Consider the following 20,045-nt stretch of genomic DNA (forward strand, 5'->3'; position numbering starts at 1 on the left):
GTGTGCATTGTGACAGTGCAATTTTTAGTCTCTGGATTTGTCTCTTGAGGACAGTAGTTCTGTGTCACTACCTAATATTTTAGAGGAAATTGCTCCATAATGCATTGAGTTAATTAATTGTACACAGTGCACTTTCTGGCCTTCCCTCACCCTCTGTTTCTAATCTTAGGGAATGCCTGGATCTCATCTCTATTCCTGTCTCCCATTTGACCCCCCCACCCCCTTTGTGCAGAGTCAGTAGGAGAAAAATGACAGTCTATTGAGTATGTTATAAATACCTTGAAATGAGTGGAGTAAACAACATGGTAATAACATTTCATAAAGCTGGCCAGCCAGCCAGCCTCCCAAGTGAGACACTTTTTATTATGTTCCGCTCCAAGTGTCATTTCCCTAATGCTGCCCATACATCTTGTGCTGGGTGACAAATCAAATCTGTATTCACCCTTGCTTTCTCTGGCAGTGGAGAGGCACGGCAGTGGCCGGCTCATGGCATATAAAGTGCGTCATAAAACTGCAAGGGTTCCCTCGTAATTTATTCTCCTGGCTTTTGTTTTGTTGTTGTGAGGGAGGAGGGGGACAGCAGATGACTGCAAATGTGCATTCTTTGACTGCCTTGCCTGATCTGTTTCCTTCAGGCGCTGTGTTGTTTGTTTGCTTTGACAATTGCACATGCCAGAGAAATAGGAGCAAGCTTCGGGTGGGGCTTGAAGGGCATGCCCTATCCTACACACATGGAGTGGAGTCTTCAATCAGGGAGTGGATGATTCCTCATTATGGGTGACTGAGGAGAGCAAATAAACAAGAACAAAATAAGATTACAAATCTACTCCTCTGGTGGTTATTTGTTTGGGACAGTGAAGATAATATTCTGAAAGCAATTGCTTAAGCACCCACCCGGGATTGAATGAACTGGGTGGGAGAGACAGAGACAAAGGGTCAGGGGCATACTGGGTTACTTTAGGTGATCTGGGTTCAGTCCCCGTTTCAATCACCAGTGAAGTGAGCTTGATCTTTTCATGCCAGTGCCATAAAGAACGTGCAACTAGATTTGCAGTACTGAATAAAACTAATCTCTGCCCATCTCTCCATTAAGGAGAGACCAATAAGTATAATTCAAAAACCCACACTGAACCATCCAGCTAATCTGCAATCCCAAGGTAGGTACATCTAAAACCCTCACAGTATTTACATGTTCTGGAAGACCAGTCCCCTCCATCAAAAACAACTACAATAGTCAAAGGCCTCTTCCTCCCCACCATAAATGTCCCTGCTCCTGGTCAATGCATGTGTTAAGCTTTGAAAACCTCTCCAGGGGAAAATTTTCACTTCCATCCCCCTAACCCACACCATGATTTGATCTGATTGTTCTTGTTGCTTCAAGAGCTAACTCTTGCACTCAGGGCCGGTGCAAGGAAGTTTCACGCCCTAGGCGAAACTTCCACCTTGCGCCCTCCTGCTCACCCAGCTAACCCCGCCACCCCGCAGCAGCTACCCCCCCCTGTAGCTAACCCTGCTCAAGGAGACCCCCACCCTCCGCAGCAGCTAACCCCGCCCGGGGAGACCCCCCCGCCCACGGAAGCTAACCCCACCCAGGGAGCCCGCCTCCATGGCAGCTAACCCCACCCAGGGAGCCCACCTCCATGGCAGCTAACCCTGCCTGGGGAGCCCACCCCAGCTCACTTCGGCTCCGCCTCCTCCGCTGAGCATGCCGGCGCCGCTTTAATTCTCCTCCCCTCCCAGGCTTGCGGCGCCGATTGGAGGAGACTTAGAGTGGGGGCTGTGTGCTCAGCGGAGGAGGCAGAGTGGAGGTGATCTGGGGCGGGGAGCAGTTCCCCTGTGCGTCCCCCCACCTCCGTTACTGCGGGCGCCCCTCCCCACACCCCCCCACTCCAGCTCACCTCCACTCCACCTCCTCGCCTGAGCGGGCTTTTAGGCGCCCCCAACCACTAGGCGCCCTAGGCGTCTGCCTAGTTTGCCTAAATGCTTGCACCGGCCCTGCTTGCACTTTTTACTCAATGTGGTTCAGTAATGGAAAAGAATGTGAATAATTATTTGAAGGAAGAAAAATAGCAACATTGGCCAGGAATATTACTCACAGCAAATTATTCCAAGCTGCGCTGCTCCCAAGCCCTGCAACTGAATGGGCCTGACATTTTGAGACTCAAGATTCTTCTCTCCACATACTTCAAATCAATACATCTCCTTCTCTTCTTCAGCTTACATTAAGGTTTATTTAGCTGATCCTGTTCCCACTGAGAGATTGAAAAGATTGGTAATGTTTACCTTAGAGATGAGCCAGTTAAGAGGAGACTGGATAAAGATATACAAAATAATGAATGAGAGATCAGGCGGGTGAAGTAATATCTTTCATTGGACCAACAATGTCACCTCACCTACCTTGCATCTCTAATATCCTGGGACTGACACAGCTACAACTACACTGCATAAAATAATGAATGTCATACAGAAGATAGATAGGGGACTTCTGTTCAGCCCCTTTCAGAATACAAGAACCAGGAGACATTTGAAACAGAACATCAGCAAAGTTAGAACCAGTAAAAGGAAATTCTTTTTCACATAGTTCACAATTCACCTACAGAACTCCTTGCCACACAGTATCACTGCGGGCAAGAGCTTAGCAGGTTTAAAAATGGATTGGACATTGATATGGCTAACAAGAATATCTAGAGTTATTTTAGTACAAATTTAGCAAAAAAAATAAAATAAAATGGAGTTTGGATACAAATATAAACTCTTCCACTCAAGGGTTCAGGTTTTAGGCCAACCTCTAACTATTCAGGATTAAGAAAAAACTTTCCATACAAACAGATTATCCCATAACTGCTTTCTGCAGGGCTGCTGGACACTGTGAAAGACAAGGTAATGGACTACATGTACCATTGGGTTTTTCCAGTGTGTCCTCTGTTTCCATGTTCTACCATTGGTTGTCTAGTGAAGAGTGTTTTGGGATCTAGGCAGGGGTGAAAGTAGAAATAGGGACTTATCGGTAAGGGGCTGGGTTGGGGCAGGCTCTGGCCCCCGGAAGGGGCGTGGGCTCGGGCGGAAGGGGTGGGGATGGGGGGGTCAGAGCCAGCCCCGGCCCACCCTGTACCGGTAAGTGCCCTCCCCCTCCCCCACCAGGTTAGCAGCGGCAGCCGGGGGCTCCGGCAGCAGTTTAAAGGGTCCAGGGCTTGTCCACTGCTACGGCCCCAGCCCTTTAAACCGCTGCTGGAGCCCCCGGCTGCTGCTGCTACCCCAGAGCTCCAGCAGCAGGGCTCCGGCGGCTATTTAAAGGTCTGGGGCCCTAGAGGCAGCAGGAGCCCTGGGCCCTTTAAATAGCCCCCGGAGCCCCACCGCTACTCCAGGGCTCTGGGGGCTATTTAAAGGGCCCAGCACTCCCCTGCTTCTACTGCCCCGACCCTTTAAATAGCCCCTGGAGCCCTGGGGTAGCGGTGGCTGGGCTCCGGTGGCTATTTAAAGGGCCCAGGGCAGTAGAGGTAGGGGGAGCCCCGGCCCTTTAAATAACCCCCGGAGCCCCGCTGCTGCTACCCCAGGGCTCCAGCAGTGGGGCTATAGCGGCAATTTAAAGGGCCTGGGGCTCCAGCCACTGCTGGGAGCCTCAGGCCCTTTAAATTGCTGCCTGGGGAAGCCGGGCTACCCCGGTACAGCGCACCGGCTCTTGCCGGTACAACGTACCGGGGCATACCGGCTTACTTTCACCTCTGGATCTAGGACAGACCACACATAGTTCTTCAGCCCTGATTAGAACATTGGCTCTCCCATATTTGCCTGTCACCAGAAAATCAGACATCCCTCCTCTTCCGCACCTCAGTTTGCTCTGGGAATCTCACAGGGACTCTCTGTAAGAGCATAGGGGTTTTATTTCTGGACTCTGACTAAAATGTACTTACAATGGCATAACTGAAGTTATTGATAGTAGTAAGCAAATGTACCCATTCTACACTTTGCAGCAATGTTTAGCAATTTGTAGCAATGTTTAGTAATTACACAATCCATTCATTAACTGAGTAATGCATTTAATTACTTTGCATGTGGTATTTAGGAGTGTCCCTTGTTATTTTCTTTTGTGACTTAAGGGCATTAAGAAATCTCCAAGAATATGTACTTAGGTAATTCCTAGTAAATACAGAAAAATTACAGGTACCTATTTTACTCTGTACCAGTAGATAATACCATTGTTGCTGCTGTAATAGCAGGGGATTCCAAAGGTCAGGACTAACATATGTTGGCAGAGTGCCAGGACTGAGGGTGTGGCTGTTCAGGAAGGACTGAAACACACTTTTAAATCTGTGTGGGGTCCTAGAAAATTGAAATATCAGAGGAAGCTGCTGGTCAAAACTGAGATACATTAACAGGGCTGTGTGAAGGGACGTTTCTATGCATATCATATCTGTGCATATCTATGCATTTCATATCTGTGCTATGCTCCAGACCGTCCTCTGGTTATAAAGCAGCATAGCTCCATTGAAGCCAATAGAGTTACGCCAACTTGCACCCTCCGAGTGTCTGGCACTATGTCTGGTTTTAACCAGAACTATCAGTCTCTCACTCACAAGCACAACAATTCACACATGTTTGTAAAAGGCAGTGATAGATTATGGGGGTGACTGGCAGGCTCAGAGGACTGGATGAAGGGCCATAGAGGCTTTTACATCAAGGACATTACCCATTTCAGGTTGATAGTGACTGAAAATTGTTGCCATCTGATGGCTATTTAGTAGCCTGTGCAAAATGAATTGCTAGGCTCAGTCCATTTCCTAATACCCAGGTTTTCACTCTTCCCCTCCTTCCTAACCCTCCCCACACAGTATCACAATCAGCACTAATTACCATCACTGCTGACAGCCTTCCTAGAAATGTCAAGGACCAAATAGTCCTGAAGATTAACTATCCTCCCTGCATGTCAGGGCTGAGGCACTGAGGTAAGGACTCCCCTCTTTTCAGAGCTGTGAGTATCGCACCTTTTGCCAGCACAATCCTCCCGTATCTTTTTTTAAAGACATTTGAAATGATAACGGAGAAAATCCCCTCTGTTCTTAGCAATCCCTCAGCTGATTTCTTCACTTAAAAGCCTCTCATAATCTCCAGAGACAATTGCCCATAGGTTCTGTCATGAGAGGGAATGAAGACAGAGCCCCAGCTCTCCAGGAGAGCTTTGAGACACCTTTAACTGTAACATAACTGATGTTTTTATGGAGTTCCAGATCATTTACTGGTATTAAACACTGCAGTGGCTTAATCCTTCCTCACACAATGTGCAAAAAACAAATAACAGCTCGATAGACTTCATCTCTCATGAAGGGCAGACAGTACAGGCCAGCCAGCATGAAAATACCTTAATTATACTTCACCAGAGAGATATCACAGGCAATGAAAAAAGGCATTCATTTCTTCTTTCGTCACTTTCCTTGGGGGGAATTTATTTGAGGCATACAAATGATTGATAAAAATGGCTTTTGGGTCTAAAGAGGGAGTTTCTGGAGGCTGAAAAAAGAGAAGCTCTGGAACAAATAGAAGGATGCACCTTCAGTAGACACCAGCAAGCACTCATGGGAGCAACTCCTCCATTTCCTTATAGGAAAGCCTGCCCAATGAACATTGGGCACTGCACTGAAATGTCCTATCACTGGACACTAGACATATTTGATCAACTCTGCTTGACTTTGGGAAGGACAGCCCTCCTTGATAGACACCACAGAGGTGTTTGCCCTCACTGGGCACAAGATATTTCAAAAAAGCTACCTCACTGGAGCATACAAGTAGCATTCCTTTGATAGTTGTTCAAACGTTCTGCCTAGCCACTGAGGGCCAGATTTTTAAAGGTATTTAGGTGCCTAAAGATGCAGATAGGCATCTAATGGGATTTTCAAGAGCACTTGGTGCCAAACTCCCATTGACATTTGTGCTCATTACAAAATTCATTCTTTGCTCAGGTGAGACTCAACTGAAATAGCAGGGGAATAGGCAGGTCAAAAATTAAATGCATTTTTGGAGCTTAATCCAAAGCCCATTGAAGACAATGGGAGACTTTCCATTGACTTCAATGGCTTTGGATCAGGCCTTTGCAAGCTGCATAACATCTGGTATAGTAGAGAGTGTTGCAAATTACATTTACAGTACATTGGGTCTATTCATCCTTCTCTTCATCTTATACATCATCCAATATTTTTATGTTGTGCAGAACAACATTTGATAAGAGTCTCAAAATTACCCATCTCTAATGCTCAAGTGATCTGTAAATACATTTTTGTGTGAGTACCTGTTACAGGTAACTAATCTGCTTACAGTGTGCCATGGTAAATGATAGCGCCAAAGAAACCTATCAATGTTGCCATAATAAACTAGGGAAAACACTAAAAATAATTTTGCTTTCTCTTTCTTGGCAATTCATGTAACACATTGCAGATCACTCGAACGGATAAAATGGGCTGCATAAAAGAAATATGTAGCAGGAAAGTTTTACTTATGTTAGTCGGCTTCTGGCACAGGAACAGAGAATGCTGGAAAAGGCCAAAATAGCCTGTCTCATCAGCTATCCTGTCTCCAACACTGGTCAGTGCTGGATATTTCAGAGTAAGAATTAAAAGTGGGGTTTCCAAAAGCTCCCAGCATTGGCTTACTTCTGCTCCCGCTGAAGTCAAGGGTAAAACTCTCATTAACTTTTCAGTGGAGGCAGAGTTAGGCCAGTGCTGAGTGCTTTTGAAATTCCCATCCTTGGTCTCTAGAACTCCAATAATGCACCTAGTTGTGAAATAATATATCACGTGGGGAAACTTTTTCCTGACTCTCCTTGTTGATCGGCTAATGCCCAAAAGCACAAGGACTGATACCCCTTGCAATTCATATAAGCATAACCCTTTTCCAAATCTTACTAAGTTATTAGTCTCGGTAATATTTTACTACAGTGAAGGCGAACCATTTAATTAAATGTTGCATAGATCTGTATTTCTTCTCATCTGTTTTATATCCGCTGCCTACTAATGTGTCTTATATTATGAGACCGGATAAACAGAAGTGTCCAGTTGGCCTTCTCCATGCAATTTATTAGTTTTCTTACCTCTCTCTTTTCAAACTAAACTGTCCTACTCTTTTCAGTCACTCCTCAGACTGATGCACTCCTTCAGTACCTCTGGACCTTTTCTACTTCTTCTCTGTCATTTTTTTCCAGATTTGACGGTGAGGCGGAGGCATTAATTTATATAATGACATGATATTTTCCATTGTATTCACTTTTCCCTCCTTAACATCTTGCCTATTTTTGACCAACATTAGAGTAGAGAATAGAAGCTCTCAACAACAATTTGCTTTCCCCTGAAAGGTCTGGTTCAAAGTCTATCAGTATGTAGGGGTAGTCTAAATTGTTCCTTCCTTCTGAATTGTTTTCCCCACTATCTTGCCTAATTAGGTCCTTCTGGAGTTCCTCAAATCCTTCCTTGCCTTTCCTGACTAACCTAAATAACTGCCATGAGCAAATTTTGCCAACTCACGATTCACCCCCTTTTCCAGGCAGTTAATAAATATAATGAACCACCAGGCTCCCAGTACTGGTCCCTTGGGCACCCCCATTTATTAACCTGTTCTGATGCTGAAATTTAATAATTTATCACTACTACTTGCTTCCTGTCTCTACAGGCATTTCTCATTGTGTGCTACTGCAACAGTTCAACTCAGCTGAGGCATTCAGGATAATAGTCTCCAGATTTAAATTGGGGGATTGTGGTAACTTGGCAGTCTCAGAGACATCCTCAGTTGTAGAACTGACTACCCTTGTGTTCACAAGATCCTGACTTATTTGATCTTTAGAGCATTCTACAAAGCCTTTCTCATGTAAGCTGTGGGGGACATTATATTTTTGTCCCAGGAGAAATTTTGAAATTTCAATATTTGTTTTCAATCTGAAATTAATAAAAATGTGAAATATCAAAAATTTTCATGGAACAAAAAGTTGCAAAAGATATTCTGTTCAGTAATATTGAAACACAAAATGTTCTTTCAAAATACTGATGCTTGACATTTCAAAATAGTGATTTTTTTCACAAGTGGAAATGGTGAAATGTCAATTTGAAACAAAAATTTCATTTACAATTTTCCCATTGAAAAATCAGAAAAAAAGTCAAAAGTCAAATTTTCTCATGGGAAATTTCTATTCCGATGAAATTGCACAATTTGCCAGGAAAATGTTTTGATCAAAAATTTTAACTACGGTAGGTATTTTATCAAGTTTTCCCCAGCTAAAGCGAAATGACTTGAGAAGGAGAGTTTTGGTGCTAGTTTCTCAGTTGGTATAAGTGCACTGAAGTTAATTAAGGGAATTAAAGAAGTCAACTAGATGAAAGAGCTCAAGGACTTAAATGTAAAGGAGGCTTAAGATTTCCTTCCGAATCAACTATACAAAAACTACCTGCCATTTACATGCCGAGCAAAGACGAAAAACTTGTAAGGAAAGGCTCCAGACCCAGCTGGATGAATAACCACCTCAAAAAGCAGAGATCCTGTAGGTAATGTGAAAAGAGGTTGCTCAGCAAAAGAAAGCTGTATCTTGGAGGTTAGAAAATATAGGAATAAGGTGAGAATTACTAAATATCAAGACGAATTAACCCTTGTCAAGAAAATTGAAATAAATAATAAGCAGTTTTTTAGTTATATAAATCAAAAGAGAATAAGGAAGGATGAGGCTGCAGTGTGATGGCAAAGAGATTAAAAATAATCTAGGTATGGCCTCAAAAGTAAATTAATACTTGGCCTCCATTTTCAATAAGGATGATAATATGGAACATGGGCATGAAGACAGGATGGCTGATGAAAATGAGTATGTAGAAATGGAAATTACCACATCTGAGGTGGAAGAAAAGTTTAAAGAGCTTAATGTGCTTAAATCTGGGAAACCGGATAATTCCCATCTCAGCATACTGAAAGAATTGGCACATAAGATTGTTTGTCCAGTAGCAAGGATTTTTAATAAATCTATTTACTCTGGAGTAGTACTGTATGATTGGAGAATAGCTAATGTCATACCTATATCTAAGAAGGGGAAAACAAAGTCATCCAGGTAATTACAGGGACCTGTTAGTCTGACTTCAGTAGTATACAAGGCTTTAGAACAAACTGTGGAGGAAAGAATAATTAAATGGATGGAGGTAAATGGTAAAGATGATGAAATGCAACATGGGCTTAGCAAAGTTAGATCATGCCAGACTAACCTGATTTCATTCTTTGAGAAAAGAACTGATTTTTTAGTTAAGGGAAGTGCAGTAGATCTAATATATTTGGACTTCAGTAAAGCATTTGACTTAGTACCATATGGGAAATTATTAGTTAAATTAGAGAAGATGGGGATTAATACAAGAATTGTAAGGAACTGGCTAAAGGGGAGAAGGCAACGGGTTGCGCTGAAAGATGAACTATCAGACTTGAAAGAGGTTACTTGTGGAGTTCCTCATGGATTCAATATTTCTATTAATGAGCTTGGCACAAAAAGCAGGAGTGTGCTAATGAAATTTGTCGATGATACAAAGTTGGGAGGCATTGTCAATGCAGAGGAGGATCGGAATATTACACAGGAAAATCCAGATGGCCCTGAAGATGGGAGTGACAAGAATGAAATGAAATTCAATAGTACACAGTGCAAGGTCATGCCCTTAAGGTCTAGTATTAAGAATTTCTGCTACAAGATGGGGGCTTGGAAGTTGAAAGAAACAGAGGAGAGAGACCTGGGTGTGGAGTTGATCACAGGATGATTATGAGCCATCAATGTGATGCGGCCGTGAAAAAGACACATGTGATCCTAGGTTGTATCAGGATGAGGCATTTCTAGTAGAGACAGAGAAGTATTAATGCCATTGTACAAGACACTGTTGAGACCTCCACTGGAATACTGTGAACAGATCTGGTCATCCATGTTCAAGAAAGAATAATTCAAATTGGAACAGGTGTCGAGACGAGCTACTAGGATGATCAGGGGAATGGAGGGTCTATGTTATGAGACAAGACTGGAAGAGCTTGGCTTGTTTATTCCAGTAAAAACAAAGGCTGAGGGGGGATGTGATTGCTCTCCATGAATATATCAGAGGGATAAACACCAGGTAGGGTGTAGAGCTATTTAAACTAAAGGCAATGTTGGCACAAGAACAAATGGGCATAAACTGGCTATGAATAAATTCAGGCTGGAAATTAAAGGAAAGTTTCTAATCATCAGAGGAGTGAGTTTTTGTACATTAGGAGTTGTGGATGCAAATAACAAGTTTCACAAGTGTGATTGTGTAACATGGGGGCAGGAGTCAGCAGCCCTGGCCTCACTTCCAGTTTCTGTCATATGATATGTTCCTAAAAGCTCATGCTTCAGAGCTTCAGCAAGCCACCTGCAGAGGTCAGGAAGGGTTCCTCCTTCCCCCAAGTATATTCTGGATTTACTTGGTTGTTTTGTCTCCTTCCTCAGTCTTGGCCACTACTGGAGATGAGACACTGGATGGGGTGGGCCAGGGTTCTGAGGTAGCACCAAGCATTCTCTCTCTATCAGGTGCTTGGCTGGCTGGTTCTTGTTCACATGCTCAGGGTCTAACTGATCACAATATGTGGGGTTGGGAAGGAATTTCCCCCCAGGACAGATTGGCAGTGACCTGGGGGTTTTCTGCTTTCTTCTGAAGCATGTGACTATGGGTCACTTGCTAGGATTACATCTCACTTAATCAGTTCCCTGCCATTGCAGGGGCCTTGGGAATTAGTGCATGTCAGTCCCTGCTATTCTCTCTTTGTGGCACATCATAATCTAGTCTCTTGTGAGCTGTAATACTTTGCATTGTGTCTTTCTAAAGTAATTGCACATCCACTGAGAGACTCACATGGGTGCATTTAACATTATAAATGGAAATAAAAATAATACAGTGCAAGTGTTTTCCTCTCAGCCTATGGTTACCAAGTTTCTTTAATGGCTTCTACTTACTGAATTTATTAAAACACATTTGAAAATATAAATTAATTATATCCATTGCCTTTCCCCCACTTTATTATCCATTTTGTTAATGTAATACCCTAGGAAAAAATTGTGGAAAAAGAGGTTTTAAAGGTGACAAAAGAAAAATACTAGGAACAGAAGAAAACATAAAAAACAATTACTCAAATATGTGTTATGAATCTTTTTTCATCAGAATCGCCTTGGTTTTGAGTCCAAAAATCATCTGTGAAATTGGAGCAATTTTTACAACATGCTGATAATTTTTCATATGGCAATTATATTTCCTGTTAGGATGAGAGAATCTGGTGACAAGTTTCACATTGCTTTTCAAATTTCAGAGGGGCTTCATCTGAGCCTCTAAGATTTGTATCTATACATTGGCATCCTGTGTAAAGTGGATAGGTAGAAGTCCAGTTTAGAAACCATGGTGATAGGAGCACAGGCAGGCAGACAGACATGGGTGGGCAACATTGTGATTCAAAAGTTTTCTGCCTCAGAACATATCTGAACAAAATGTAAATCATGAGTGCAATGTGCCACACTGTATCTTACATAAAATGTAAACTGACAAATGTGATATTTTAAATATATTGTCATATATAACTTCATAACTGCTTAGAAATTACAGGCTTTGTCCTTAACTGGTATAAATCAGTGTATTACACCAGCTAGTGATCTGGCCTTGAATGCATATTTAATAAAAGTGTTCATTTTTGGACCTCTGCATATTAATGTCTGTATATATTCTGTCCAGGTAATGTTGGCCTTCCACAAGACAAGTATTTTATTTATTAAGAAAAAAATTCTTTTCAGACAGGCTCTTCTCTCTTAATCTGTCCCGAATAACTCTCTCAGGTGTTCCAAACTGCAAAGGGATTTCACTCCTATCCTGGAAATGGCACATTGCTGCGGATTGCTAACACTGTGGCAAATTAACAGCTCCATCTGAAGCACTGGGTTGGTTGAACGCCACTGTTCTGCAGCTGAGACACATGAAAAGGGGGAATGGGATTTTTCGCTTGGCAATAATGAAACATGAAGATGTCAGGCCTGGGAAATCCAGATTGAAAGTGATAGAAGTATTTGGTCAGAGAGCAGAATAAGCTATAATCAGAGGATTTTTAGCTGCAGGCTTTAGTCAGTGTACTTTTAGATGTTTTCAAACCACACAGAGAAATAACTGCAAGGAGACATTTCATTTTCTAAATTAGTACTGGCCATTCAATCACCAGTTAGGGCCTCACAGGTCATCCAGCAGTGTATTAGACGTATTTGTCTGCCTTGCCTCTATTCACCTTTATTGTTTGTGTAATTTGAGAGACTCATTGCAACTGCACTTTTGTGGTTCAGTATTAGTTGTTTCTTTTGCTACATGTGTGGAATAATACTTATGCTTTGTACTTACGTAATTGCTTTTATCCAAAGATCTTAATATCCTTTACGGACATGAGTTCTACAAGCCATGCAGTAATCCTCTGAGCCAGTTAGGTTTAAGCATACACATTTTACAGATGAAGAAATTGGTCAGGTTAAATGATTTGGTCAAGGTTAGACAGAAAGTCAATAGCAGACCAAGGAGTGGACCACAGGAATTGTGATGAGAGCTGAGTGAACCATCCACTGCATAACCCCAAACCACACAGCATTCCCCCAGCTTCATGTTTCATTACAAATGCAAAGCTTGTGCCTGATTTACCAGCTGTCACATCCTTTCCAAACAAACTTAGAACCAATTTCAAACAAACCACGGCTTGTTTGTACAAAACTAGGTGAAACTTAGGGGTTTCACCTTGATGTTTTGGGTCATTCAAAGACACTCAAAGTTAACGTGAGCCCATATCAAACAGAAACCAAAGAGAAGGTTGTCATCAACTCCTACCAACCAAACCCATCTAGTTCCACACACCTCTAGGTCTGACACCGAGACCTTTAGTGTAAGTAAGAAATAAATTCCCTGCACTGTTCTAAGCTGGAAAAATATTTTTTTTTTCAGCAGATGGTCTTCAAAGACTAGGATGCCCCCGTTATTCAATAGGCCAATTTCACCCTGCCATGATTCCCCTTTGCACCCAAAGACCCCTCTTGCGGCTGGGCACAAAAATGCCAGGGTGACCACTTCAGTTCCCCATCTCAGGTTCTCCCGGGTACAATATTACCCTTACCTGGAGCCAGTTTGTTATCCCGCAAAGTGCAAATAGTCTCGAAAGCCACAAAACAGCCCATTTGTCCTACACATTGCACATAGTCCTTAAAAGTCCAAAAACATAGTCCAATCACATACCAGCATCAGTGTTTGCTGCCACAGTATTTCCTACAGTCCCCAAGTGTTCTTTTATCAAAGCAACCCCCCAGTCCTTCCAGCTGAGTACTTCCAAGGCTTCTTCCTGGCTTTCCAGCTCAGGAATGTCTCAGACTATACCTTCCCTGCCCTCAGCCTTCCCAGGGAATGCCCCCCACAGCGACCTCCTTTCCAATTACAGCTGTCTTCCTCCAATTTTATTAGCCTCAGATACAGTCCCACTCTCTTAATCAGGCCAATGTGGGATGTACTTGAACTGGCACAGGGGAGCTGGGACCACTTCACTTAAAAGGGGCCAGCTACTGAATAAAATATCCCCTTCCATCCAAATGCAGAACCAAATCCCTTACTGTTTTTACTCAGTTATCACTCAGGTAAACTCCTGTGGGCTTAATGGGAGTTTGCCTGAATAAGAACTTTCTAATTTGGCCTTCTGTCTGGATATACAACTGTTTCATTCCCAGACCACTGCCTCCCCCATTTGTTCCTTCTCCCCCTCCTCATTGTACAGCTGCATGTCAACTTTCAAAAAGGGAAAAGGAAAGCCAACAACACTGCAACCTTTTCCTTCATTTAAACTGAATTACATGCCCTGCAGGGATAACGTCAGTTTTGGAGACAAGCCTCTTCGATTCTGCTGTATGTGTGCACGTGCTTCCCTGGCCCCCAGGAGTGGATGCTGGTATTCATCATCTCTCCCTGCACGTTCTCTTTGCTCCACTTTAAAACTTCAACTACTCTCCAACGTATGTGAAAGCCTCGGGCTCATTTGCCCTTTGAGTCACTGAAAAAGTCCTGATTATACAGAACCAGCTGTTATGTGCCAACAGCAAAAATTAGAGGAGGGAGGTGGATTTTCAACAAAGACTCCCTAAACCTATACGGACTTCTAATTGAATTCCTAAAATCCCACCTGGGAGGCCTAGTCAATGCACCTCATCACTCTCCAACCAACCCTCACATCCATCTCATGTGCTGTTCCTTTAAAAACTGTTAATTTTCAGAGCACCTATTCTAATCTCTGACCCTATTAACACAGTTTTTCTTGAGCAGTTATTTGGATTAAACAGAGAACACACTCACTCAGTTTGATTAGTACCTTCTGCAATTTAGCTGCTGAGTTACCAGCCATATAGAAAGCAGGGATATAAAGACGATGGGAACAATGGGTTTGAAACAAGAGCCCCCTGCTTCAACTTGGCTGTTATTTAAAAGGGCAATGCACATTATCTTTCCTTGATAATGAAACCCACACATCTTCTGGGTGTGGTGTTCTGTCCCATCTACTGGCACCAAGACCGCTTAAAGAGAGAGATAAAATGAGTCTGCTCTACAGCCTGAGCTAACAGCTAGTTGGCTTTTAGCTCATGCACTAAGCTCCAAAGGGCCCAGGTTTGATCCTGCCCGCCGGCGACTGGGGTCTGTTGGCATTACACCAACACAGTTCAATACCTGTACCATGTTCTTGAAAAGAAGAAGCGGAAATAAGTGTTCAGGGTTGCTGTGGGCAAGGGTTCTAATGGGGTCAGCACAATCTTGCAAGCAGTGCCGCCTGTCAAATGGAGTTAACTGGGATTTGCCATGGCTCTGCAATGCTGTACATATGTGTGTGTGATAATATACGCGGTGTATACATCACTTTGGTACCACAAGGATAGATACCTTAGGAAAACCTAAGATAGATATGTGCATGTGTGTGTATTCAACCTTCACCATGCAGCTGTGACCACTATAATACATGCACACAGAGACTACAGTAGATACACATATAGGGCCTGATTCACCAGCGCACTACTCCAGTTTTATGTAAGTCTAGTTACACTGAAATCAGTGACGTTTTACCAGTGTAACGCTGAAATAAAGTACAGGAGAGTCAGGTCCACATACTGTATACTTTCCATGCCCTAGTCTCACTCTCTCTTTATAATACACACACACACACACACACACTATATTGCTATATTTTAGCAGCGAAATATATTGAGATTAGAGTTGTGAGAATATTGCAAAAACCAAATACTTGTGAACATTCATCTGAATAGATTTACTTCAGTGGAATTCATAACTTCCCCCCCCCCCACCCCCACTCCCCTCATTTGGAAGTTTTGTTCATAAGTGTGGTTGCAGAAAGAGAAAATATCTCATATATTGTACTAGAGCTACTAATAAAACAAGATTTTACCACTAGACTGAAATAGATAAGAGCTCAACATTGTCATATGCAATACATTTCTCAGGCATGAATCTCTTCAGAAAATGTATAAAATTAGACATGGTTGATAGATTAATTAATTTATGGAATCCACCATCACTCTGTAAATGAGTTGCCATGATGGGTGCTAGCATATCACTGTCAGACAGTTAGACTACTGAAATCTCTCCATATACTGTATTTGTCTCTATTGCAATAACCACATGCTGACAGATCTTTTAACTGTGTTCATATACTTTAGATATACTTACAGTTTGTATTGTTCTCATACAAGCTGTTTAGACACTTCTTGTATGTAGGAAAACACAAGAGGAATGAATACATCCTTAGAGGGCTGGTATAGGTCACAAGATGACCCCCGGGGTCAGCGGACTTTAGAGATACAGGGACAAATCCTGGGCTGCAATCAAAGAGAACTCAGGAAAGCTCAGGAGACGGGTGCAAAAGAGTTTTTAAGCTTTTATGTTTCCCTATCTTGGAGCCATCCAAAGGCTGGTCTGGTGTCTGTGTGCTGTTCTAATTGGTGCCAGCTGCCAACTTCCCCAAGGGATCAGGGCCGGCTCCAGGCACCAGCTGAGCAAACTGGTGCTTGAGGCGGCAGATTGATGGAGGCGGCATTCTGCCCAATCCTAGGGTGGCACGGCCGCTTTTTTTGTTTGTTTGTTTGTTTTTTGTTGTTCTTGTTCCGCTCCGGCTGCCCTGTAGGGGCAGTCCTCTTCCTTCCCTCCCCACCGACCGGAGCGGAGCCCTCGTGGCAGGCAGCAGTGCAGCAGGAGGGGCCGCGTGGCAGCGCCCCTGCTGTAGCCCTGGCCGCCCCCTTCTCTCTCTCTCTCTCTCTCTCCCGCCCGCTCCCTTCCCCTCCCCCCCCCCCCCAGCCGGTCCCCCTGCACCCACGCTCTGGCCGCACTGCAGGTTTTTTTTTTTTTTGCTTGGGGCGGCCAAAAAGCCAGAGCCGGCCCTGCAAGGGATCCACAGTCTTGATCTCTAGGGCACAAGAATACTTGACCACATACTTTTTTCATGGTCACACCATCTGCCTCAATAGCTGGGAAAAGGGTGACAATGGAGCTTCTGAAGGTTCATCAGTACCTGCGGATTCTTATACAAAGAGGGAATCCTTCGCCCGGATCCACCAGCTTTGCACTACAGGAGCACCAGAGAGCAGCCCCAATATACTCGAGGATCAGGGACACAAGGCTATAATATTGTAAGTTACTTACATGTAAATACACACACCTAACATATATGCGTGCAAACTCCTGGTGTGTGTGTAACTGGCAATGTAAAATTAGATTGGTAACTGGTAAGTACATACATGTGTATACCTGTTTTGCAAATGCACATTGAGTTTTTGCATGCAAATATATGTACATGCTCAACTTTAGAAATTTGGCCAGACACAGTGTCATTCAATTAACCCTTTTATAAAAGTTACAGGTCCTTGAAAACTATACAGAAACCCAAGGCAATATACAGAGTTAATTAAAGCATCCCATTTCTGAAGATACACCTGCAGGATTTCCTAACAAAAAGAGATCAATTTATATTCTGTTCCAATTCATGTATCATCAGTAAAATTGCCAGATAACTTGATTACGGAATCTTTCATTTTTGGTGATGTTGTCTGAAGGAAAAAGAAAACACAGTATGTTTCCAGGGATGAGGTTTACTCCTGGAGGCACTCTGTGCCAAAAAATAAAAATTCTGTGCACAGTATTTTATAATTCTGCAAAATGTATTTGTCATAATAACACTACATAATCATGCCAGTTTCAATTATTTTGGTAATTTATTTCAAAATACCTGTCAGCAAGTATGTCTGTAACAATACAGACACACACAAAATTCCCCCAGGAGTAGAGAGTTAAAGAAACCCCTATGATAACCCAGTTCCTGTTTCTCTGCCCCTTTACCCCCCAGAGTCCAGCCAGAGGGCCAGACACCCAAACCCCCTCCCCCTAGAACCCAGACACAGGGCCTCCTCTTGCCCAGACATCCCCTCCCCTCCCCAGCCCAGTGATCCAGAGGGAGAAATATCTTGATGCTGAGTCCTGGGCTTGTATGGAGTTTCCTGCGCACCTCTGTCTCCTTCCCTCAGGGTGCGCAGGAAACTGCAAATGCTGGGAACCCTCCAACTCCCTCCCCTTCCCCCCAGAAGTGTCTTCTATATGCGAGCTGGACTCTGCCAGGTCCAGTGGCCCCTAGTGGCGGCTAGCAGCATTGCAGCCCATTTTTCTGGTGGAAAGGAAATTCTGCACGCACATTAATTTCTGTAACATTCTGCATTGTGCAGTGGCACAGAATTCCCCCAGGAGTAGAGGTTGAGCTTGCAATGCTGACAGTTAGAACAATCTTGTTTTGACTTGTGAATTGACGAGGTGGGGTGGTTCTGGATTTAACTAGCAATGGGTGAACATTGGAATGTTTAGCTGAGTTTAGGTAAGCAACCAAAAGGTCAGATTCCTGATTGAAGCTTAAGCAAACTTATCTGGACCTCTTTGCTCTAGAAACCCCACTGGAAATCCCATAAGAACAAACATCTTGTTTTTTATTGAAATAAGAAAATTTGACATTTCATCACTGTTGAAAAAATTGACTAGTTCCATAGTTGATCAAGAGTGTGAGAAGTTTTTGCAAACATTTTATTTAAAATATTTCCCCTGTTTTTTGGTGAAATTAGGAATTTTGATGGCAGTTTTCACTGAACTTTTGACTATGACTATGTCTACACTACCGCGGTAAGTCGACCTAAACTACACAACTCCAACTACGTGAATAATATAGCTGGAGTTGACGTAGCTTAGGTCAACTTACCGCGGGGTCCACACTGCTCTCGGTCGACAGGAGACACTCTCCCATCAACTTACCTTATTCTTCTCATTTGGGGTAGAATACCAGGGTCGACTGGAGAGCAATCTGTGGTCTATTTACCGGGTCTTCACTAGACCCGCTAATTCAACCCTGTTGCATTAATCCCCAGAGTGTCAATCTCGGGGGTACTGTAGACATAGGCTGTCTCTCCTTCTGATATTTCCAGTACTACTTGCTTTCAGCATGGTCTGAGATACATTCTGGTGAGAATAGTTTTTTTCTTGTGCTATTTTGGTATTTTTATACATGGGTGCACATAGAAAGGTTAAATATACATATATAAATATGAACTAGATAGTCTAATAATAGAAAATAGGTTTAGGTTCAGGTACATTTTCAGGCAATTTCTCATTTTATCTAAATTGGATTGTCTATTAATTAATTACCAACCCGAAACTGATCCAAAATATAACTTTTCCCCTATTAGGAATAACTTCTGCTGGATTCCTTCTCCAGTAGCTATTTGAAATTGTTCGTTGTGGAAATGAGAGTTGCTGCAGCTCATTAGCATTCCCCTGCATATACAAACCCAATGTCCTCGAAGTTTCAATTACTTTCAAGTAACTCAGTTCGTAGCCACACAATGATTTTAATGGAGAGAGTTTAACCTTGGGCTCAAAGGTAAGTGAAACTTGGATAGCAAACGTCTGTTGAAAATAAAGCAGGGTAAGGCAAAAGGAGGGGAAATGACTCCACCTAGAAACCACAGATTGTCTTGGCAATGCCATTAACTTTTCACTATCTAATGGGAAGCAACAAGGTGAGGACATGCGGGGGAGTGTGGAAGGCAATATTAAACACACCATAAACCTGGAGAGTCTGGAGCGGACATTGTGTGGAAATATAAACACTCATTCTGTCTGCCTGAATCCATCACAATGATTCTCTAACCGTCCCTGTTTGGGGACCTCGTGCCTCTCTGCTTTTCAGATCAGAGACCCAAAGGGAATAGGAAATGGAAAGGGAGCATTTCAAGATTCCAAGGGCAACATCCTCAGCTGGTGTAAATTGATGTAGCTCCATTGTGACTTCACAGCTACACTCTATTTTTAGTGTGCTAGCTCAATCAGAGCTAGTGCGGGTATGTCTCCTCAAGCTGGGAATCACACCCCCAGCTCAAAGGGTAGACATACCCATAGTGTGATTGAAGGCTAGATTTTCTTCTGCACCAGCACTGGGAGTGCATCAGGTTACAACTTCCTGATTCACAGGACCAACCTGAAGCAAGATGTGACTTAGAGCACAAACTATTCTTTTCAGTGGAAAATGCTAGCTTCTCACCAAAAGCCCCAAACCTGAACATCTTTCAATTTTCAGGAGTTTTTGACTTTTTAAAAAAATCTTCAGTTGTCAAAATTGACCCCAAAAAAATCTCATTTTCAGGTTTTCTGGTAAAATATCAAAAAGCTTCAAGGAAAGCAGACACTTTCCATAAACATTTTCATTTAGTCAACAAAACAATTTTCTGGAGAAAAAAAGCTTTTGATGGAAAATGTTTGACAACCTCTTGTTGGAAGCCATATAGCAGAGGTTTCTCACACTGTGGTCTGTGGACCACTGATGGTCCATGAAGAGCATGCCAGTAATGCATTGATAGCTACCTCCCCATATGGTATTAGCTTTTCTCCTAGTTTCCTGCTGCTAAGTAACATTAGGCTACCTTTAAATTAATTCAATTTTTTCCTAATACT

At 42.9% G+C, this 20,045-nt stretch overlaps 1 protein-coding gene across 17 annotated transcripts in view; it reads right to left on the bottom strand.

Moving 5' to 3' along the window:
* Window positions 1-20,045, bottom strand: part of CHRM2 (cholinergic receptor muscarinic 2) — a 176,843-nt gene that overhangs the window by 91,879 nt on the left and 64,919 nt on the right. The window contains exon 3 of one of the 17 annotated variants that reach the window (XR_010592297.1): window positions 1,896-2,252. The exons of the other annotated variants lie outside the window; for them this stretch is intronic. The gene's annotated coding sequence lies outside the window, so the exon portion shown is untranslated. Of the gene's footprint in view, window positions 1-1,895; window positions 2,253-20,045 lie in introns of those variants that run through there. 17 annotated transcript variants of the gene reach the window in all.

Source organism: Chrysemys picta, chromosome 1 (genome assembly GCF_011386835.1).
Source record: "Chrysemys picta bellii isolate R12L10 chromosome 1, ASM1138683v2, whole genome shotgun sequence".
Taxonomy (NCBI): domain Eukaryota; kingdom Metazoa; phylum Chordata; order Testudines; family Emydidae; genus Chrysemys; species Chrysemys picta.